The 16,828-nt window shown below is 37.9% G+C and overlaps 27 non-coding genes across 27 annotated transcripts; all 27 read right to left on the reverse strand.

Annotated features, from left to right (window-relative positions):
- Window positions 1–255: 255 nt before the first annotated feature.
- LOC143726264 (5S ribosomal RNA) lies at window positions 256–374 on the reverse strand. The gene has a single exon (XR_013198516.1). It is a non-coding gene; the product is annotated as a 5S ribosomal RNA (ribosomal RNA).
- A 161-nt stretch (window positions 375–535) lies between these two features.
- On the reverse strand, window positions 536–654 carry LOC143727619 (5S ribosomal RNA). The gene has a single exon (XR_013199610.1). It is a non-coding gene; the product is annotated as a 5S ribosomal RNA (ribosomal RNA).
- Window positions 655–1,024: 370 nt separating this feature from the next.
- Window positions 1,025–1,143, reverse strand: LOC143726397 (5S ribosomal RNA). The gene has a single exon (XR_013198646.1). It is a non-coding gene; the product is annotated as a 5S ribosomal RNA (ribosomal RNA).
- A 163-nt stretch (window positions 1,144–1,306) lies between these two features.
- On the reverse strand, window positions 1,307–1,425 carry LOC143727620 (5S ribosomal RNA). The gene has a single exon (XR_013199611.1). It is a non-coding gene; the product is annotated as a 5S ribosomal RNA (ribosomal RNA).
- Window positions 1,426–1,787: 362 nt separating this feature from the next.
- LOC143726446 (5S ribosomal RNA) lies at window positions 1,788–1,906 on the reverse strand. The gene has a single exon (XR_013198693.1). It is a non-coding gene; the product is annotated as a 5S ribosomal RNA (ribosomal RNA).
- Window positions 1,907–2,275: 369 nt separating this feature from the next.
- LOC143727621 (5S ribosomal RNA) lies at window positions 2,276–2,394 on the reverse strand. Its single transcript, XR_013199612.1, has one exon. It is a non-coding gene; the product is annotated as a 5S ribosomal RNA (ribosomal RNA).
- Window positions 2,395–2,959: 565 nt separating this feature from the next.
- LOC143727622 (5S ribosomal RNA) lies at window positions 2,960–3,078 on the reverse strand. The gene has a single exon (XR_013199613.1). It is a non-coding gene; the product is annotated as a 5S ribosomal RNA (ribosomal RNA).
- Window positions 3,079–3,439: 361 nt separating this feature from the next.
- On the reverse strand, window positions 3,440–3,558 carry LOC143727623 (5S ribosomal RNA). The gene has a single exon (XR_013199614.1). It is a non-coding gene; the product is annotated as a 5S ribosomal RNA (ribosomal RNA).
- A 564-nt stretch (window positions 3,559–4,122) lies between these two features.
- LOC143727624 (5S ribosomal RNA) lies at window positions 4,123–4,241 on the reverse strand. The gene has a single exon (XR_013199615.1). It is a non-coding gene; the product is annotated as a 5S ribosomal RNA (ribosomal RNA).
- A 572-nt stretch (window positions 4,242–4,813) lies between these two features.
- LOC143727625 (5S ribosomal RNA) lies at window positions 4,814–4,932 on the reverse strand. The gene has a single exon (XR_013199616.1). It is a non-coding gene; the product is annotated as a 5S ribosomal RNA (ribosomal RNA).
- A 162-nt stretch (window positions 4,933–5,094) lies between these two features.
- LOC143727626 (5S ribosomal RNA) lies at window positions 5,095–5,213 on the reverse strand. Its single transcript, XR_013199617.1, has one exon. It is a non-coding gene; the product is annotated as a 5S ribosomal RNA (ribosomal RNA).
- Window positions 5,214–5,585: 372 nt separating this feature from the next.
- LOC143727627 (5S ribosomal RNA) lies at window positions 5,586–5,704 on the reverse strand. The gene has a single exon (XR_013199618.1). It is a non-coding gene; the product is annotated as a 5S ribosomal RNA (ribosomal RNA).
- Window positions 5,705–6,067: 363 nt separating this feature from the next.
- On the reverse strand, window positions 6,068–6,186 carry LOC143727629 (5S ribosomal RNA). Its single transcript, XR_013199620.1, has one exon. It is a non-coding gene; the product is annotated as a 5S ribosomal RNA (ribosomal RNA).
- A 162-nt stretch (window positions 6,187–6,348) lies between these two features.
- Window positions 6,349–6,467, reverse strand: LOC143727630 (5S ribosomal RNA). The gene has a single exon (XR_013199621.1). It is a non-coding gene; the product is annotated as a 5S ribosomal RNA (ribosomal RNA).
- A 373-nt stretch (window positions 6,468–6,840) lies between these two features.
- On the reverse strand, window positions 6,841–6,959 carry LOC143727631 (5S ribosomal RNA). The gene has a single exon (XR_013199622.1). It is a non-coding gene; the product is annotated as a 5S ribosomal RNA (ribosomal RNA).
- A 161-nt stretch (window positions 6,960–7,120) lies between these two features.
- LOC143727632 (5S ribosomal RNA) lies at window positions 7,121–7,239 on the reverse strand. The gene has a single exon (XR_013199623.1). It is a non-coding gene; the product is annotated as a 5S ribosomal RNA (ribosomal RNA).
- Window positions 7,240–7,407: 168 nt separating this feature from the next.
- On the reverse strand, window positions 7,408–7,526 carry LOC143726423 (5S ribosomal RNA). The gene has a single exon (XR_013198671.1). It is a non-coding gene; the product is annotated as a 5S ribosomal RNA (ribosomal RNA).
- Window positions 7,527–7,688: 162 nt separating this feature from the next.
- Window positions 7,689–7,807, reverse strand: LOC143727633 (5S ribosomal RNA). Its single transcript, XR_013199624.1, has one exon. It is a non-coding gene; the product is annotated as a 5S ribosomal RNA (ribosomal RNA).
- A 369-nt stretch (window positions 7,808–8,176) lies between these two features.
- LOC143726265 (5S ribosomal RNA) lies at window positions 8,177–8,295 on the reverse strand. Its single transcript, XR_013198518.1, has one exon. It is a non-coding gene; the product is annotated as a 5S ribosomal RNA (ribosomal RNA).
- Window positions 8,296–8,456: 161 nt separating this feature from the next.
- Window positions 8,457–8,575, reverse strand: LOC143727634 (5S ribosomal RNA). The gene has a single exon (XR_013199625.1). It is a non-coding gene; the product is annotated as a 5S ribosomal RNA (ribosomal RNA).
- Window positions 8,576–8,945: 370 nt separating this feature from the next.
- LOC143726398 (5S ribosomal RNA) lies at window positions 8,946–9,064 on the reverse strand. Its single transcript, XR_013198647.1, has one exon. It is a non-coding gene; the product is annotated as a 5S ribosomal RNA (ribosomal RNA).
- A 163-nt stretch (window positions 9,065–9,227) lies between these two features.
- LOC143727635 (5S ribosomal RNA) lies at window positions 9,228–9,346 on the reverse strand. The gene has a single exon (XR_013199626.1). It is a non-coding gene; the product is annotated as a 5S ribosomal RNA (ribosomal RNA).
- Window positions 9,347–9,708: 362 nt separating this feature from the next.
- LOC143726447 (5S ribosomal RNA) lies at window positions 9,709–9,827 on the reverse strand. The gene has a single exon (XR_013198694.1). It is a non-coding gene; the product is annotated as a 5S ribosomal RNA (ribosomal RNA).
- Window positions 9,828–10,195: 368 nt separating this feature from the next.
- On the reverse strand, window positions 10,196–10,314 carry LOC143727636 (5S ribosomal RNA). Its single transcript, XR_013199627.1, has one exon. It is a non-coding gene; the product is annotated as a 5S ribosomal RNA (ribosomal RNA).
- A 565-nt stretch (window positions 10,315–10,879) lies between these two features.
- Window positions 10,880–10,998, reverse strand: LOC143727637 (5S ribosomal RNA). The gene has a single exon (XR_013199628.1). It is a non-coding gene; the product is annotated as a 5S ribosomal RNA (ribosomal RNA).
- A 361-nt stretch (window positions 10,999–11,359) lies between these two features.
- LOC143727638 (5S ribosomal RNA) lies at window positions 11,360–11,478 on the reverse strand. Its single transcript, XR_013199629.1, has one exon. It is a non-coding gene; the product is annotated as a 5S ribosomal RNA (ribosomal RNA).
- A 564-nt stretch (window positions 11,479–12,042) lies between these two features.
- LOC143727640 (5S ribosomal RNA) lies at window positions 12,043–12,161 on the reverse strand. Its single transcript, XR_013199631.1, has one exon. It is a non-coding gene; the product is annotated as a 5S ribosomal RNA (ribosomal RNA).
- Window positions 12,162–16,828: the final 4,667 nt, after the last annotated feature.

A 16,828-nucleotide genomic window follows, 5' to 3' on the forward strand; every position in this document is an offset into this window, starting at 1 on the left:
CTTTTTAAGGGTTTTTGAAGAAGCTCAGGGACTCTTTTTTTTTTTTCTTAAAAAAGCTTACAACACCTAGTATTCCCATGCGGCCTCCCATCCAAGTACTAACCAGGCCTTATTTAAAAGCTTAGACCATTAGTGAAGAAGACTAAGAAGAACTTTTGAAAAAACTCAAACTCTTTCATGCTTTCTGAAGAATCTCAGAGACTTTTTAAGGCTTTTTGAAGCTCAGGCACTCTTTTTTTTTTTTTTTTTTTTAAAAGATTACAGCACCTGGTATTCCCAGGCGGTCTCCCATCCAAGTACTAACCAGGCCCGACCCTGCTTAGCTTCCGAGATCAGACGAGATCGGGCGTGCCCAAGGTGGTATGGCCGTAAGCGAATACTGCTGCCAAAATTGGGCTATTTAAAAGGTTAGACCATTAGTGAAGAAAACTAAGAACAACTTTTGAAAAAACTCAAACTCTTTCATGCTTTCTGAAGAATCTCAGAGACTTTTTAAGGCTTTTTGAAGCTCAGGCACTCTTTTTTTTTTTTTAAAAGCTTACAGCACCTGGTATTCCCAGGCGGTCTCCCATCCAAGTACTAACCAGGCCCGACCCTGCTTAGCTTCCGAGATCAGACGAGATCGGGCGTGCCCAAGGTGGTATGGCCGTAAGCGAAAACTGCTGCCAAAATTAGGCTATTTAAAAGGTTAGACCATTAGTGAAGAAAACTAAGAACAACTTTTGAAAAAACTCAAACTCTTTCATGCTTTCTGAAGAATCTCAGAGACTTTTTAAGGGTTTTTGAAGAAGCTCAGGGACTCTTTTTTTTTTTTCTTAAAAAAGCTTACAACACCTAGTATTCCCATGCGGCCTCCCATCCAAGTACTAACCAGGCCTTATTTAAAAGCTTAGACCATTAGTGAAGAAGACTAAGAAGAACTTTTGAAAAAACTCAAACTCTTTCATGCTTTCTGAAGAATCTCAGAGACTTTTTAAGGCTTTTTGAAGCTCAGGCACTCTTTTTTTTTTTTTCTTTTTTTAAAAGCGTACAGCACCTGGTATTCCCAGGCGGTCTCCCATCCAAGTACTAACCAGGCCCGACCCTGCTTAGCTTCCGAGATCAGACGAGATCAGGCGTGCCCAAGGTGGTATGGCCGTAAGCGAAAACTGCTGCCAAAATTGGGCTATTTAAAAGGTTAGACCATTAGTGAAGAAAACTAAGAACAACTTTTGAAAATACTCAAACTCTTTCATGCTTTCTGAAGAATCTCAGAGACTTTTTAAGGCTTTTTGAAGCTCAGGCACTCTTTTTTTTTTTTTTTTAAAGCTTACAGCACCTGGTATTCCCAGGCGGTCTCCCATCCAAGTACTAACCAGGCCCGACCCTGCTTAGCTTCCGAGATCAGACGAGATCGGGCGTGCCCAAGGTGGTATGGCCGTAAGCGAAAACTGCTGCCAAAATTGGGCTATTTAAAAGGTTAGACCATTAGTGAAGAAAACTAAGAACAACTTTTGAAAAAACTCAAACTCTTTCATGCTTTCTGAAGAATCTCAGAGACTTTTTAAGGCTTTTTGAAGAAGCTCAGGGACTCTTTTTTTTTTTTCTTAAAAAAGCTTACAACACCTAGTATTCCCATGCGGCCTCCCATCCAAGTACTAACCAGGCCTTATTTAAAAGCTTAGACCATTAGTGAAGAAAACTAAGAACAACTTTTGAAAAAACTCAAACTCTTTCATGCTTTCTGAAGAATCTCAGAGACTTTTTAAGGCTTTTTGAAGCTCAGGCACTCTTTTTTTTTTTTTAAAAGCTTACAGCACCTTGTATTCCCAGGCGGTCTCCCATCCAAGTACTAAGCAAGCCCGACCCTGCTTAGCTTCCGAGATCAGACGAGATCGGGCATGCCCAAGGTGGTATGGCCGTAAGCGAAAACTGCTGCCAAAATTGGGCTATTTAAAAGGTTAGACCATTAGTGAAGAAAACTAAGAACAACTTTTGAAAAAACTCAAACTCTTTCATGCTTTCTGAAGAATCTCAGAGACTTTTTAAGGGTTTTTGAAGAAGCTCAGGGACTCTTTTTTTTTTTTCTTAAAAAAGCTTACAACACCTAGTATTCCCATGCGGCCTCCCATCCAAGTACTAACCAGGCCTTATTTAAAAGCTTAGACCATTAGTGAAGAAGACTAAGAAGAACTTTTGAAAAAACTCAAACTCTTTCATGCTTTCTGAAGAATCTCAGAGACTTTTTAAGGCTTTTTGAAGCTCAGGCACTCTTTTTTTTTTTTTTTTTTTTAAAAGCTTACAGCACCTGGTATTCCCAGGCGGTCTCCCATCCAAGTACTAACCAGGCCCGACCCTGCTTAGCTTCCGAGATCAGACGAGATCGGGCGTGCCCAAGGTGGTATGGCCGTAAGCGAAAACTGCTGCCAAAATTGGGCTATTTAAAAGGTTAGACCATTAGTGAAGAAAACTAAGAACAACTTTTGAAAAAACTCAAACTCTTTCATGCTTTCTGAAGAATCTCAGAGACTTTTTAAGGCTTTTTGAAGAAGCTCAGGGACTCTTTTTTTTTTTCTTAAAAAAGCTTACAACACCTAGTATTCCCATGCGGCCTCCCATCCAAGTACTAACCAGGCCTTATTTAAAAGCTTAGACCATTAGTGAAGAAGACTAAGAAGAACTTTTGAAAAAACTCAAACTCTTTCATGCTTTCTGAAGAATCTCAGAGACTTTTTAAGGCTTTTTGAAGAAGCTCAGGGACTCTTTTTTTTTTTTCTTAAAAAAGCTTACAACACCTAGTATTCCCATGCGGCCTCCCATCCAAGTACTAACCAGGCCTTATTTAAAAGCTTAGACCATTAGTGAAGAAGACTAAGAAGAACTTTTGAAAAAACTCAAACTCTTTCATGCTTTCTGAAGAATCTCAGAGACTTTTTAAGGCTTTTTGAAGCTCAGGCACTCAGGCACTTTTTTTTTAAAAAGCTTACAGCACCTGGTATTCCCAGGCGGTCTCCCATCCAAGTACTAACCAGGCCCGACCCTGCTTAGCTTCCGAGATCAGACGAGATCGGGCGTGCCCAAGGTGGTATGGCCGTAAGCGAAAACTGCTGCCAAAATTGGGCTATTTAAAAGGTTAGACCATTAGTGAAGAAAACTAAGAACAACTTTTGAAAAAACTCAAACTCTTTCATGCTTTCTGAAGAATCTCAGAGACTTTTTAAGGCTTTTTGAAGAAGCTCAGGGACTCTTTTTTTTTTTCTTAAAAAAGCTTACAACACCTAGTATTCCCATGCGGCCTCCCATCCAAGTACTAACCAGGCCTTATTTAAAAGCTTAGACCATTAGTGAAGAAGACTAAGAAGAACTTTTGAAAAAACTCAAACTCTTTCATGCTTTCTGAAGAATCTCAGAGACTTTTTAAGGCTTTTTGAAGCTCAGGCACTCTTTTTTTTTTTAAAAAAGCTTACAGCACCTGGTATTCCCAGGCGGTCTCCCATCCAAGTACTAACCAGGCCCGACCCTGCTTAGCTTCCGAGATCAGACGAGATCGGGCGTGCCCAAGGTGGTATGGCCGTAAGCGAAAACTGCTGCCAAAATTGGGCTATTTAAAAGGTTAGACCATTAGTGAAGAAAACTAAGAACAACTTTTGAAAAAACTCAAACTCTTTCATGCTTTCTGAAGAATCTCAGAGACTTTTTAAGGGTTTTTGAAGAAGCTCAGGGACTCTTTTTTTTTTTTCTTAAAAAAGCTTACAACACCTAGTATTCCCATGCGGCCTCCCATCCAAGTACTAACCAGGCCTTATTTAAAAGCTTAGACCATTAGTGAAGAAGACTAAGAAGAACTTTTGAAAAAACTCAAACTCTTTCATGCTTTCTGAAGAATCTCAGAGACTTTTTAAGGCTTTTTGAAGAAGCTCAGGGACTCTTTTTTTTTTTCTTAAAAAAGCTTACAACACCTAGTATTCCCATGCGGTCTCCCATCCAAGTACTAACCAGGCCTTATTTAAAAGCTTAGACCATAAGTGAAGAAGACTAAGAAGAACTTTTGAAAAAACTCAAACTCTTTCATGCTTTCTGAAGAATCTCAGAGACTTTTTAAGGCTTTTTGAAGCTCAGGCACTCTTTTTTTTTTTTTTTAAAAGCTTACAGCACCTGGTATTCCCAGGCGGTCTCCCATCCAAGTACTAACCAGGCCCGACCCTGCTTAGCTTCCGAGATCAGACGAGATCGGGCGTGCCCAAGGTGGTATGGCCGTAAGCGAAAACTGCTGCCAAAATTGGGCTATTTAAAAGGTTAGACCATTAGTGAAGAAAACTAAGAACAACTTTTGAAAAAACTCAAACTCTTTCATGCTTTCTGAAGAATCTCAGAGACTTTTTAAGGCTTTTTGAAGAAGCTCAGGGACTCTTTTTTTTTTCTTAAAAAAGCTTACAACACCTAGTATTCCCATGCGGCCTCCCATCCAAGTACTAACCAGGCCTTATTTAAAAGCTTAGACCATTAGTGAAGAAGACTAAGAAGAACTTTTGAAAAAACTCAAACTCTTTCATGCTTTCTGAAGAATCTCAGAGACTTTTTAAGGCTTTTTGAAGAAGCTCAGGGACTCTTTTTTTTTTTTCTTAAAAAAGCTTACAACACCTAGTATTCCCATGCGGCCTCCCATCCAAGTACTAACCAGGCCTTATTTAAAAGCTTAGACCATTAGTGAAGAAGACTAAGAAGAACTTTTGAAAAAAACTCAAACTCTTTCATGCTTTCTGAAGAATCTCAGAGACTTTTTAAGGCTTTTTGAAGCTCAGGCACTCTTTTTTTTTTATTTTTTTTTTTTAAAAGCTTACAGCACCTGGTATTCCCAGGCGGTCTCCCATCCAAGTACTAACCAGGCCCGACCCTGCTTAGCTTCCGAGATCAGACGAGATCGGGCGTGCCCAAGGTGGTATGGCCGTAAGCGAAAACTGCTGCCAAAATTGGGCTATTTAAAAGGTTAGACCATTAGTGAAGAAAACTAAGAACAACTTTTGAAAAAACTCAAACTCTTTCATGCTTTCTGAAGAATCTCAGAGACTTTTTAAGGCTTTTTGAAGCTCAGGGACTCTTTTTTTTTTTTTTAAAAGCTTACAGCACCTGGTATTCCCAGGCGGTCTCCCATCCAAGTACTAACCAGGCCCGACCCTGCTTAGCTTCCGAGATCAGACGAGATCGGGCGTGCCCAAGGTGGTATGGCCGTAAGCTAAAACTGCTGCCAAAATTGGGCTATTTAAAAGGTTAGACCATTAGTGAAGAAAACTAAGAACAACTTTTGAAAAAACTCAAGCTCTTTCTTGCTTTCTGAAGAATCTCAGAGACTTTTTAAGGCTTTTTGAAGAAGCTCAGGGACTCTTTTTTTTTTTTCTTAAAAAAGCTTACAACACCTAGTATTCCCATGCGCCCTCCCATCCAAGTACTAACCAGGCCTTATTTAAAAGCTTAGACCATTAGTGAAGAAGACTAAGAAGAACTTTTGAAAAAACTCAAACTCTTTCATGCTTTCTGAAGAATCTCAGAGACTTTTTAAGGCTTTTTGAAGCTCAGGCACTCTTTTTTTTTTTTTTTTTTTTTTTAAAAGCTTACAGCACCTGGTATTCCCAGGCGGTCTCCCATCCAAGTACTAACCAGGCCCGACCCTGCTTAGCTTCCGAGATCAGACGAGATCGGGCGTGCCCAAGGTGGTATGGCCGTAAGCTAAAACTGCTGCCAAAATTGGGCTATTTAAAAGGTTAGACCATTAGTGAAGAAAACTAAGAACAACTTTTGAAAAAACTCAAGCTCTTTCATGCTTTCTGAAGAATCTCAGAGACTTTTTAAGGCTTTTTGAAGAAGCTCAGGGACTCTTTTTTTTTTTTCTTAAAAAAGCTTACAACACCTAGTATTCCCATGCGGCCTCCCATCCAAGTACTAACCAGGCCTTATTTAAAAGCTTAGACCATTAGTGAAGAAGACTAAGAAGAACTTTTGAAAAAACTCAAACTCTTTCATGCTTTCTGAAGAATCTCAGAGACTTTTTAAGGCTTTTTGAAGCTCAGGGACTCTTTTTTTTTTTTTTAAAAGCTTACAGCACCTGGTATTCCCAGGCGGTCTCCCATCCAAGTACTAACCAGGCCCGACCCTGCTTAGCTTCCGAGATCAGACGAGATCGGGCGTGCCCAAGGTGGTATGGCCGTAAGCGAATACTGCTGCCAAAATTGGGCTATTTAAAAGGTTAGACCATTAGTGAAGAAAACTAAGAACAACTTTTGAAAAAACTCAAACTCTTTCATGCTTTCTGAAGAATCTCAGAGACTTTTTAAGGCTTTTTGAAGCTCAGGCACTCTTTTTTTTTTTTTTAAAAGCTTACAGCACCTGGTATTCCCAGGCGGTCTCCCATCCAAGTACTAACCAGGCCCGACCCTGCTTAGCTTCCGAGATCAGACGAGATCGGGCGTGCCCAAGGTGGTATGGCCGTAAGCTAAAACTGCTGCCAAAATTGGGCTATTTAAAAGGTTAGACCATTAGTGAAGAAAACTAAGAACAACTTTTGAAAAAACTCAAACTCTTTCATGCTTTCTGAAGAATCTCAGAGACTTTTTAAGGGTTTTTGAAGAAGCTCAGGGACTCTTTTTTTTTTTTCTTAAAAAAGCTTACAACACCTAGTATTCCCATGCGGCCTCCCATCCAAGTACTAACCAGGCCTTATTTAAAAGCTTAGACCATTAGTGAAGAAGACTAAGAAGAACTTTTGAAAAAACTCAAACTCTTTCATGCTTTCTGAAGAATCTCAGAGACTTTTTAAGGCTTTTTGAAGCTCAGGCACTCTTTTTTTTTTTTTTTTTTTTTTTTAAAAGCTTACAGCACCTGGTATTCCCAGGCGGTCTCCCATCCAAGTACTAACCAGGCCCGACCCTGCTTAGCTTCCGAGATCAGACGAGATCGGGCGTGCCCAAGGTGGTATGGCCGTAAGCGAAAACTGCTGCCAAAATTGGGCTATTTAAAAGGTTAGACCATTAGTGAAGAAAACTAAGAACAACTTTTGAAAAAACTCAAACTCTTTCATGCTTTCTGAAGAATCTCAGAGACTTTTTAAGGCTTTTTGAAGCTCAGGCACTCTTTTTTTTTTTTAAAAAGCTTACAGCACCTGGTATTCCCAGGCGGTCTCCCATCCAAGTACTAACCAGGCCCGACCCTGCTTAGCTTCCGAGATCAGACGAGATCGGGCGTGCCCAAGGTGGTATGGCCGTAAGCGAAAACTGCTGCCAAAATTGGGCTATTTAAAAGGTTAGACCATTAGTGAAGAAAACTAAGAACAACTTTTGAAAAAACTCAAACTCTTTCATGCTTTCTGAAGAATCTCAGAGACTTTTTAAGGGTTTTTGAAGAAGCTCAGGGACTCTTTTTTTTTTTTCTTAAAAAAGCTTACAACACCTAGTATTCCCATGCGGCCTCCCATCCAAGTACTAACCAGGCCCGACCCTGCTTAGCTTCCGAGATCAGACGAGATCGGGCGTGCCCAAGGTGGTATGGCCGTAAGCGAAAACTGCTGCCAAAATTGGGCTATTTAAAAGGTTAGACCATTAGTGAAGAAAACTAAGAACAACTTTTGAAAAAACTCAAACTCTTTCATGCTTTCTGAAGAATCTCAGAGACTTTTTAAGGCTTTTTGAAGCTCAGGCACTCTTTTTTTTTTTTTAAAAAGCTTACAGCACCTGGTATTCCCAGGCGGTCTCCCATCCAAGTACTAACCAGGCCCGACCCTGCTTAGCTTCCGAGATCAGACGAGATCGGGCGTGCCCAAGGTGGTATGGCCGTAAGCGAAAACTGCTGCCAAAATTGGGCTATTTAAAAGGTTAGACCATTAGTGAAGAAAACTAAGAACAACTTTTGAAAAAACTCAAACTCTTTCATGCTTTCTGAAGAATCTCAGAGACTTTTTAAGGGTTTTTGAAGAAGCTCAGGGACTCTTTTTTTTTTTTCTTAAAAAAGCTTACAACACCTAGTATTCCCATGCGGCCTCCCATCCAAGTACTAACCAGGCCTTATTTAAAAGCTTAGACCATTAGTGAAGAAGACTAAGAAGAACTTTTGAAAAAACTCAAACTCTTTCATGCTTTCTGAAGAATCTCAGAGACTTTTTAAGGCTTTTTGAAGCTCAGGCACTCTTTTTTTTTTTTTTTTTTTTAAAAGATTACAGCACCTGGTATTCCCAGGCGGTCTCCCATCCAAGTACTAACCAGGCCCGACCCTGCTTAGCTTCCGAGATCAGACGAGATCGGGCGTGCCCAAGGTGGTATGGCCGTAAGCGAATACTGCTGCCAAAATTGGGCTATTTAAAAGGTTAGACCATTAGTGAAGAAAACTAAGAACAACTTTTGAAAAAACTCAAACTCTTTCATGCTTTCTGAAGAATCTCAGAGACTTTTTAAGGCTTTTTGAAGCTCAGGCACTCTTTTTTTTTTTTTAAAAGCTTACAGCACCTGGTATTCCCAGGCGGTCTCCCATCCAAGTACTAACCAGGCCCGACCCTGCTTAGCTTCCGAGATCAGACGAGATCGGGCGTGCCCAAGGTGGTATGGCCGTAAGCGAAAACTGCTGCCAAAATTAGGCTATTTAAAAGGTTAGACCATTAGTGAAGAAAACTAAGAACAACTTTTGAAAAAACTCAAACTCTTTCATGCTTTCTGAAGAATCTCAGAGACTTTTTAAGGGTTTTTGAAGAAGCTCAGGGACTCTTTTTTTTTTTTCTTAAAAAAGCTTACAACACCTAGTATTCCCATGCGGCCTCCCATCCAAGTACTAACCAGGCCTTATTTAAAAGCTTAGACCATTAGTGAAGAAGACTAAGAAGAACTTTTGAAAAAACTCAAACTCTTTCATGCTTTCTGAAGAATCTCAGAGACTTTTTAAGGCTTTTTGAAGCTCAGGCACTCTTTTTTTTTTTTTCTTTTTTTAAAAGCGTACAGCACCTGGTATTCCCAGGCGGTCTCCCATCCAAGTACTAACCAGGCCCGACCCTGCTTAGCTTCCGAGATCAGACGAGATCAGGCGTGCCCAAGGTGGTATGGCCGTAAGCGAAAACTGCTGCCAAAATTGGGCTATTTAAAAGGTTAGACCATTAGTGAAGAAAACTAAGAACAACTTTTGAAAATACTCAAACTCTTTCATGCTTTCTGAAGAATCTCAGAGACTTTTTAAGGCTTTTTGAAGCTCAGGCACTCTTTTTTTTTTTTTTTTAAAGCTTACAGCACCTGGTATTCCCAGGCGGTCTCCCATCCAAGTACTAACCAGGCCCGACCCTGCTTAGCTTCCGAGATCAGACGAGATCGGGCGTGCCCAAGGTGGTATGGCCGTAAGCGAAAACTGCTGCCAAAATTGGGCTATTTAAAAGGTTAGACCATTAGTGAAGAAAACTAAGAACAACTTTTGAAAAAACTCAAACTCTTTCATGCTTTCTGAAGAATCTCAGAGACTTTTTAAGGCTTTTTGAAGAAGCTCAGGGACTCTTTTTTTTTTTTCTTAAAAAAGCTTACAACACCTAGTATTCCCATGCGGCCTCCCATCCAAGTACTAACCAGGCCTTATTTAAAAGCTTAGACCATTAGTGAAGAAAACTAAGAACAACTTTTGAAAAAACTCAAACTCTTTCATGCTTTCTGAAGAATCTCAGAGACTTTTTAAGGCTTTTTGAAGCTCAGGCACTCTTTTTTTTTTTTTAAAAGCTTACAGCACCTTGTATTCCCAGGCGGTCTCCCATCCAAGTACTAAGCAGGCCCGACCCTGCTTAGCTTCCGAGATCAGACGAGATCGGGCATGCCCAAGGTGGTATGGCCGTAAGCGAAAACTGCTGCCAAAATTGGGCTATTTAAAAGGTTAGACCATTAGTGAAGAAAACTAAGAACAACTTTTGAAAAAACTCAAACTCTTTCATGCTTTCTGAAGAATCTCAGAGACTTTTTAAGGGTTTTTGAAGAAGCTCAGGGACTCTTTTTTTTTTTTCTTAAAAAAGCTTACAACACCTAGTATTCCCATGCGGCCTCCCATCCAAGTACTAACCAGGCCTTATTTAAAAGCTTAGACCATTAGTGAAGAAGACTAAGAAGAACTTTTGAAAAAACTCAAACTCTTTCATGCTTTCTGAAGAATCTCAGAGACTTTTTAAGGCTTTTTGAAGCTCAGGCACTCTTTTTTTTTTTTTTTTTTTAAAAGCTTACAGCACCTGGTATTCCCAGGCGGTCTCCCATCCAAGTACTAACCAGGCCCGACCCTGCTTAGCTTCCGAGATCAGACGAGATCGGGCGTGCCCAAGGTGGTATGGCCGTAAGCGAAAACTGCTGCCAAAATTGGGCTATTTAAAAGGTTAGACCATTAGTGAAGAAAACTAAGAACAACTTTTGAAAAAACTCAAACTCTTTCATGCTTTCTGAAGAATCTCAGAGACTTTTTAAGGCTTTTTGAAGAAGCTCAGGGACTCTTTTTTTTTTTCTTAAAAAAGCTTACAACACCTAGTATTCCCATGCGGCCTCCCATCCAAGTACTAACCAGGCCTTATTTAAAAGCTTAGACCATTAGTGAAGAAGACTAAGAAGAACTTTTGAAAAAACTCAAACTCTTTCATGCTTTCTGAAGAATCTCAGAGACTTTTTAAGGCTTTTTGAAGAAGCTCAGGGACTCTTTTTTTTTTTTCTTAAAAAAGCTTACAACACCTAGTATTCCCATGCGGCCTCCCATCCAAGTACTAACCAGGCCTTATTTAAAAGCTTAGACCATTAGTGAAGAAGACTAAGAAGAACTTTTGAAAAAACTCAAACTCTTTCATGCTTTCTGAAGAATCTCAGAGACTTTTTAAGGCTTTTTGAAGCTCAGGCACTCAGGCACTTTTTTTTTAAAAAGCTTACAGCACCTGGTATTCCCAGGCGGTCTCCCATCCAAGTACTAACCAGGCCCGACCCTGCTTAGCTTCCGAGATCAGACGAGATCGGGCGTGCCCAAGGTGGTATGGCCGTAAGCGAAAACTGCTGCCAAAATTGGGCTATTTAAAAGGTTAGACCATTAGTGAAGAAAACTAAGAACAACTTTTGAAAAAACTCAAACTCTTTCATGCTTTCTGAAGAATCTCAGAGACTTTTTAAGGCTTTTTGAAGAAGCTCAGGGACTCTTTTTTTTTTTCTTAAAAAAGCTTACAACACCTAGTATTCCCATGCGGCCTCCCATCCAAGTACTAACCAGGCCTTATTTAAAAGCTTAGACCATTAGTGAAGAAGACTAAGAAGAACTTTTGAAAAAACTCAAACTCTTTCATGCTTTCTGAAGAATCTCAGAGACTTTTTAAGGCTTTTTGAAGCTCAGGCACTCTTTTTTTTTTTAAAAAAGCTTACAGCACCTGGTATTCCCAGGCGGTCTCCCATCCAAGTACTAACCAGGCCCGACCCTGCTTAGCTTCCGAGATCAGACGAGATCGGGCGTGCCCAAGGTGGTATGGCCGTAAGCGAAAACTGCTGCCAAAATTGGGCTATTTAAAAGGTTAGACCATTAGTGAAGAAAACTAAGAACAACTTTTGAAAAAACTCAAACTCTTTCATGCTTTCTGAAGAATCTCAGAGACTTTTTAAGGGTTTTTGAAGAAGCTCAGGGACTCTTTTTTTTTTTTCTTAAAAAAGCTTACAACACCTAGTATTCCCATGCGGCCTCCCATCCAAGTACTAACCAGGCCTTATTTAAAAGCTTAGACCATTAGTGAAGAAGACTAAGAAGAACTTTTGAAAAAACTCAAACTCTTTCATGCTTTCTGAAGAATCTCAGAGACTTTTTAAGGCTTTTTGAAGAAGCTCAGGGACTCTTTTTTTTTTTCTTAAAAAAGCTTACAACACCTAGTATTCCCATGCGGTCTCCCATCCAAGTACTAACCAGGCCTTATTTAAAAGCTTAGACCATAAGTGAAGAAGACTAAGAAGAACTTTTGAAAAAACTCAAACTCTTTCATGCTTTCTGAAGAATCTCAGAGACTTTTTAAGGCTTTTTGAAGCTCAGGCACTCTTTTTTTTTTTTTTTAAAAGCTTACAGCACCTGGTATTCCCAGGCGGTCTCCCATCCAAGTACTAACCAGGCCCGACCCTGCTTAGCTTCCGAGATCAGACGAGATCGGGCGTGCCCAAGGTGGTATGGCCGTAAGCGAAAACTGCTGCCAAAATTGGGCTATTTAAAAGGTTAGACCATTAGTGAAGAAAACTAAGAACAACTTTTGAAAAAACTCAAACTCTTTCATGCTTTCTGAAGAATCTCAGAGACTTTTTAAGGCTTTTTGAAGAAGCTCAGGGACTCTTTTTTTTTTCTTAAAAAAGCTTACAACACCTAGTATTCCCATGCGGCCTCCCATCCAAGTACTAACCAGGCCTTATTTAAAAGCTTAGACCATTAGTGAAGAAGACTAAGAAGAACTTTTGAAAAAACTCAAACTCTTTCATGCTTTCTGAAGAATCTCAGAGACTTTTTAAGGCTTTTTGAAGAAGCTCAGGGACTCTTTTTTTTTTTTCTTAAAAAAGCTTACAACACCTAGTATTCCCATGCGGCCTCCCATCCAAGTACTAACCAGGCCTTATTTAAAAGCTTAGACCATTAGTGAAGAAGACTAAGAAGAACTTTTGAAAAAACTCAAACTCTTTCATGCTTTCTGAAGAATCTCAGAGACTTTTTAAGGCTTTTTGAAGCTCAGGCACTCAGGCACTTTTTTTTTAAAAAGCTTACAGCACCTGGTATTCCCAGGCGGTCTCCCATCCAAGTACTAACCAGGCCCGACCCTGCTTAGCTTCCGAGATCAGACGAGATCGGGCGTGCCTTTTTTGTTTTTTTTTTTTTTGTTTTTTTTTTATTAAAAATTCTTAAAACAATACAGAACAAAGTGCACAAATACAGACAATTCTCATTAAAAACAACTTGATCTCAGAAATATTTGTTACAGTTTTCCCCAACCAGATCTTAAATTCTTTGCCTCCTTTATATGTCTAGTTCTATTTTATATTTCTTAAATATATTTCCCACTTCATTTGTGTACATTTTAAAAAACACTTCTTCTTTTCCCTCCAATCTCCAATAGTTATAGAGTGTTAACATATAGTCTTTCACCATATTTTTATATAGAATCCACACATCTATCGCAACATCTCTAATTTTAACTATATTCCTTCTTTTCCAAATAGCCTTTCTTGCAAGCATAAATAAAAGATTTATAACCTCTTTGTTTTTACACTTCTCCTCCATTCCTAACATCAAAATTCTTTGCCAATCTCCCTCTTCTGTTTTTTCCCTTAGCTCATTTATCATATTCTTTACCATTTTTAAAAAGGCACTTAATTTTTCACACAGTAAAAACAAATGCAGCAAACCTTCATCTTGTTTTTTACACACCTTACACAATGCATTTAGCTCTTTTTTCATTAAACACAGTCTCATTTCTGAATAAATAACATTATGCCTAATAAAATAATCCAAGCTTTCCAATTCTGTGCTTATTAAAACCCCTCTCATATTTTTCCATATTTCTTTCTCACTCAAACCATTAAAATGTCTCAACCACATCTCATTTGAATTCGGCTTTTTAAAAGCCTCTTCCATAAAAACATGATAAAACATTTTCATATTCCCCAATTTTAACTCCATTCTTTTACCCTGATTTATAAAAAAACATTTCAATTCTCCCTTCTTTCTTCTCTCCCCACTCTGTATTTTATTCAGCCACTCATTAGGTATTGCATTTTTCATCTCTTCATATTGTTTCTTTACACAACTTATATCATACTCTTCCTTTGCCTCCTCTAACTCATCAATGATCACTTGCATTGGTAAAAATCCGTCCCTTATTTCATACAATATATCTCTTACTCTTGAAATTCCAACCGCCCACCATTTTTTAAAAAACATTTCCTTCCCATTATTCACAATATTTTTATTAAAAAACAATGGTTGGTTTAAAATCTCTTCTCTCTCCGCTGGCTTAAAATCCACCTTAGAGAGGAAAAAACCCCAAGCTTTTAAAACTTCCTTATAAAATTCTGGTACTCCTTTAAACATCCACTCCTTCATTTTCATCCATAAAACACTATCCCCCAATTTCACCTCCCCACATTTGTTCAAAAAATATTTCATTGTTTCTTTCCATTCCCCCTTTTCCTCTTCATCTATATATTTTTTCACCACTTTGATCCTCATACTTTTCTTCTTTAGTTCTACATCAGCTAACCCCATCCCTCCTTTATCTGTCTGTCCAATCAAAGTGTTATATGCAACTCTTGGGGGTTTTTTCTCCCAAACGAATTCTGTCACGCATCTTTTCAGTCTCATTTCCACCCATCTTGGTGTTGCACTAACAGTTAAAATATACCACATTTTAGATAACATTAATGCATTTACCACTAAAATTTTCCCTTTCAAACTTAACATCCTTCCCCTCCAAAAAATTAATCTCCTCTCCATTTCTCCCACCATCATTTCAAACATTCTTTCTCTTGCCCCCTTCTCATCTTTCCCTAAAGTCACCCCCAAAATTTTTGTTTCTTTTACTTCCTCAAAATGTACAACCCCAACCAAATTTGGTACCCTTCCAAACCTCATGTACACTGTCTTTTCTTCATTCACTCTTGCTCCTGTTCCTTTTCCATATCTCTCTACTTTTCTCATTACTTCCTTCACACTTTCTAAATCTTTTAAAAACAACGTTGTGTCATCTGCATACTGAAATATCCTTTTTTCTTCTTTGCCTTCTTCTATTCTAATACCTTTTATACATTCATCTTTTTTAATCATTAATCCTATAGGTTCTGCTACCAAAGTATACAGCTGTGCAGAAAGTGGACATCCTTGTCTAATAGACCTGGTTATTCTAAAAGGTTCAGTTAAAAACCCATTACACTTTACTCTTGTCATTACATTTTTATATAAAATCTTTATCCAATCATTAAAATTTTTCCCAAACCCAAAATGTTCTAAAATTGAAAATAAAAACCCATGTTCTACCCTATCAAAAGCCTTTTCAAAATCTAAATTAACAACATATCCATCCTCCTGTGTTTCATTTAAATAACTTATTATGTCTCTTATACCACCTGTAATATCTGCAATATCTCTCCCTCTCACCCCATACGCTTGGTTAGTCATTATAACTGTTGGTAAAACATTTTTAAGTCTGTTTGCAAGAACCTTAGCTAGTATTTTCAAATCTGTATTTAACATTGTTATTGGCCTAAAATTATTTAAAATATTTTTACTTCCTTTCCTTTTATAAATCAATTTCATCAATCCCATACTCATCCTCTGGTCAATTTCCCCTTTCTTAAAAATCTCCTGATATACTTCTTGTAAAATTTCACTTATTCTCTCTTTAAAAACTTTATAGAATTCATTTACTATCCCATCCGTGCCTGGGCTTTTCCTTCCTTTTAAACTATTTATAGCTTGTATAATTTCCTCTTTGCTAATTTCTTTTTCACATTCTTCCTTATCCTCTTTACTTACTTTAGCCGTAACACACTCTAGTAATAGGTTTTTCTCTTTTTCATCTATTCCTTTTGTTCCAAAAAGTTCTCCATAATACTCTTTTACTTCTTTTAAAATCCCTTTTATGTCCTTCACTATTTCTCCTTTTTTATTTTGTAATTCTTTTATCATTTCCGCTTTTCTTCTGTTTTTTTCTAAACCAAAGAAAAATTTTGTACATTTCTCTCCTTCAATTGTATATTTTGCCTTACTTCTTAATATTGCTCCTTTACACTTTTCTTCCTCAAATTTCCTTAGCTCTTCTTCCCACCGTATTATCTGTTCTATCTGTACTTTACTTTTATTTGTCTCGTCTCTTAGCTTTGCCCTTATTTTTACCTCTTTTGCTTTTTTGACCCTCTGTACCAGTTTACTGTAATTCATAGAATATTTCTTTATTTCATATTTTACATTTTGCCACCACAATCTTTTATCTTCAAAGTACATTCCATCCTCTTTCTCTTTTTCTAATATTCCTTCAATTCCTATTCTGTAACTTTCATTTGCCAGTATTCTTGAATTTAAAATCCACACACCAGGCCCTTTTTTTTCTCTACTAAAATCAATTTTCCATAAAAGCATCTTATGATCACTCAAGCTGGTATCCTTATAACAAATTTCCTCCAGAAAACATTCCATTTCCCTTACACTCAAAATAAAATCTATTCTTGTCTGACACATGAAATTCCCTACTAATTGTCTTCTGGAAAAGTCTCTTTTTCTTTCATTTTCATCTCTCCAGACATCAATCAAATTTCTCTCCTCCATCATCTCTTTTAACACTTTCCTTCCCACATCTGTTTTAAAAACCATCCCATCCGCCATGTCAATTTTACTAAAAACTGTATTAAAATCCCCAACTAAAATTAAATTATTCCATTTCTTTGTTAAAATCCTAATTCCCTCAAAAAATTCCCTTTTTTCTCCCTCATGCGTAGGTGCATGCAAGTTAATTATCACAAATTCATTATCACCTTGTGTAATTTTAATCCCATTACATTTGCCTTTTTTGTCATTATATACTTCACATGAATTAATTTCAACATTTTCTCTTATTAAAATTGCTACCCCTCTTCCCAACCTTCCATCACCATTATTATAAAATATTTGCCCTTTCCATCTATTTTTCACATCCTCTATCATTTCTTCTTTCCAGTTTGTTTCTTGTAAAATTATCACATCTTGTTTTTTACATAGTTCATTTAACATTTCAAATTTCCTTTTACCGATTAAACCTCTTGCATTCCAACATACCAAATTTAAAACCATACTGTACAAAAATAAATAATTAAAAACGTTCATTCTTGATTAT

The sequence above is a fragment of the Siphateles boraxobius genome, unplaced genomic scaffold, assembly GCF_051911475.1.
Source record: "Siphateles boraxobius isolate OS27281-9 unplaced genomic scaffold, OSU_SipBor_1 77, whole genome shotgun sequence".
NCBI classification, from domain to species: Eukaryota; Metazoa; Chordata; class Actinopteri; order Cypriniformes; family Leuciscidae; genus Siphateles; species Siphateles boraxobius.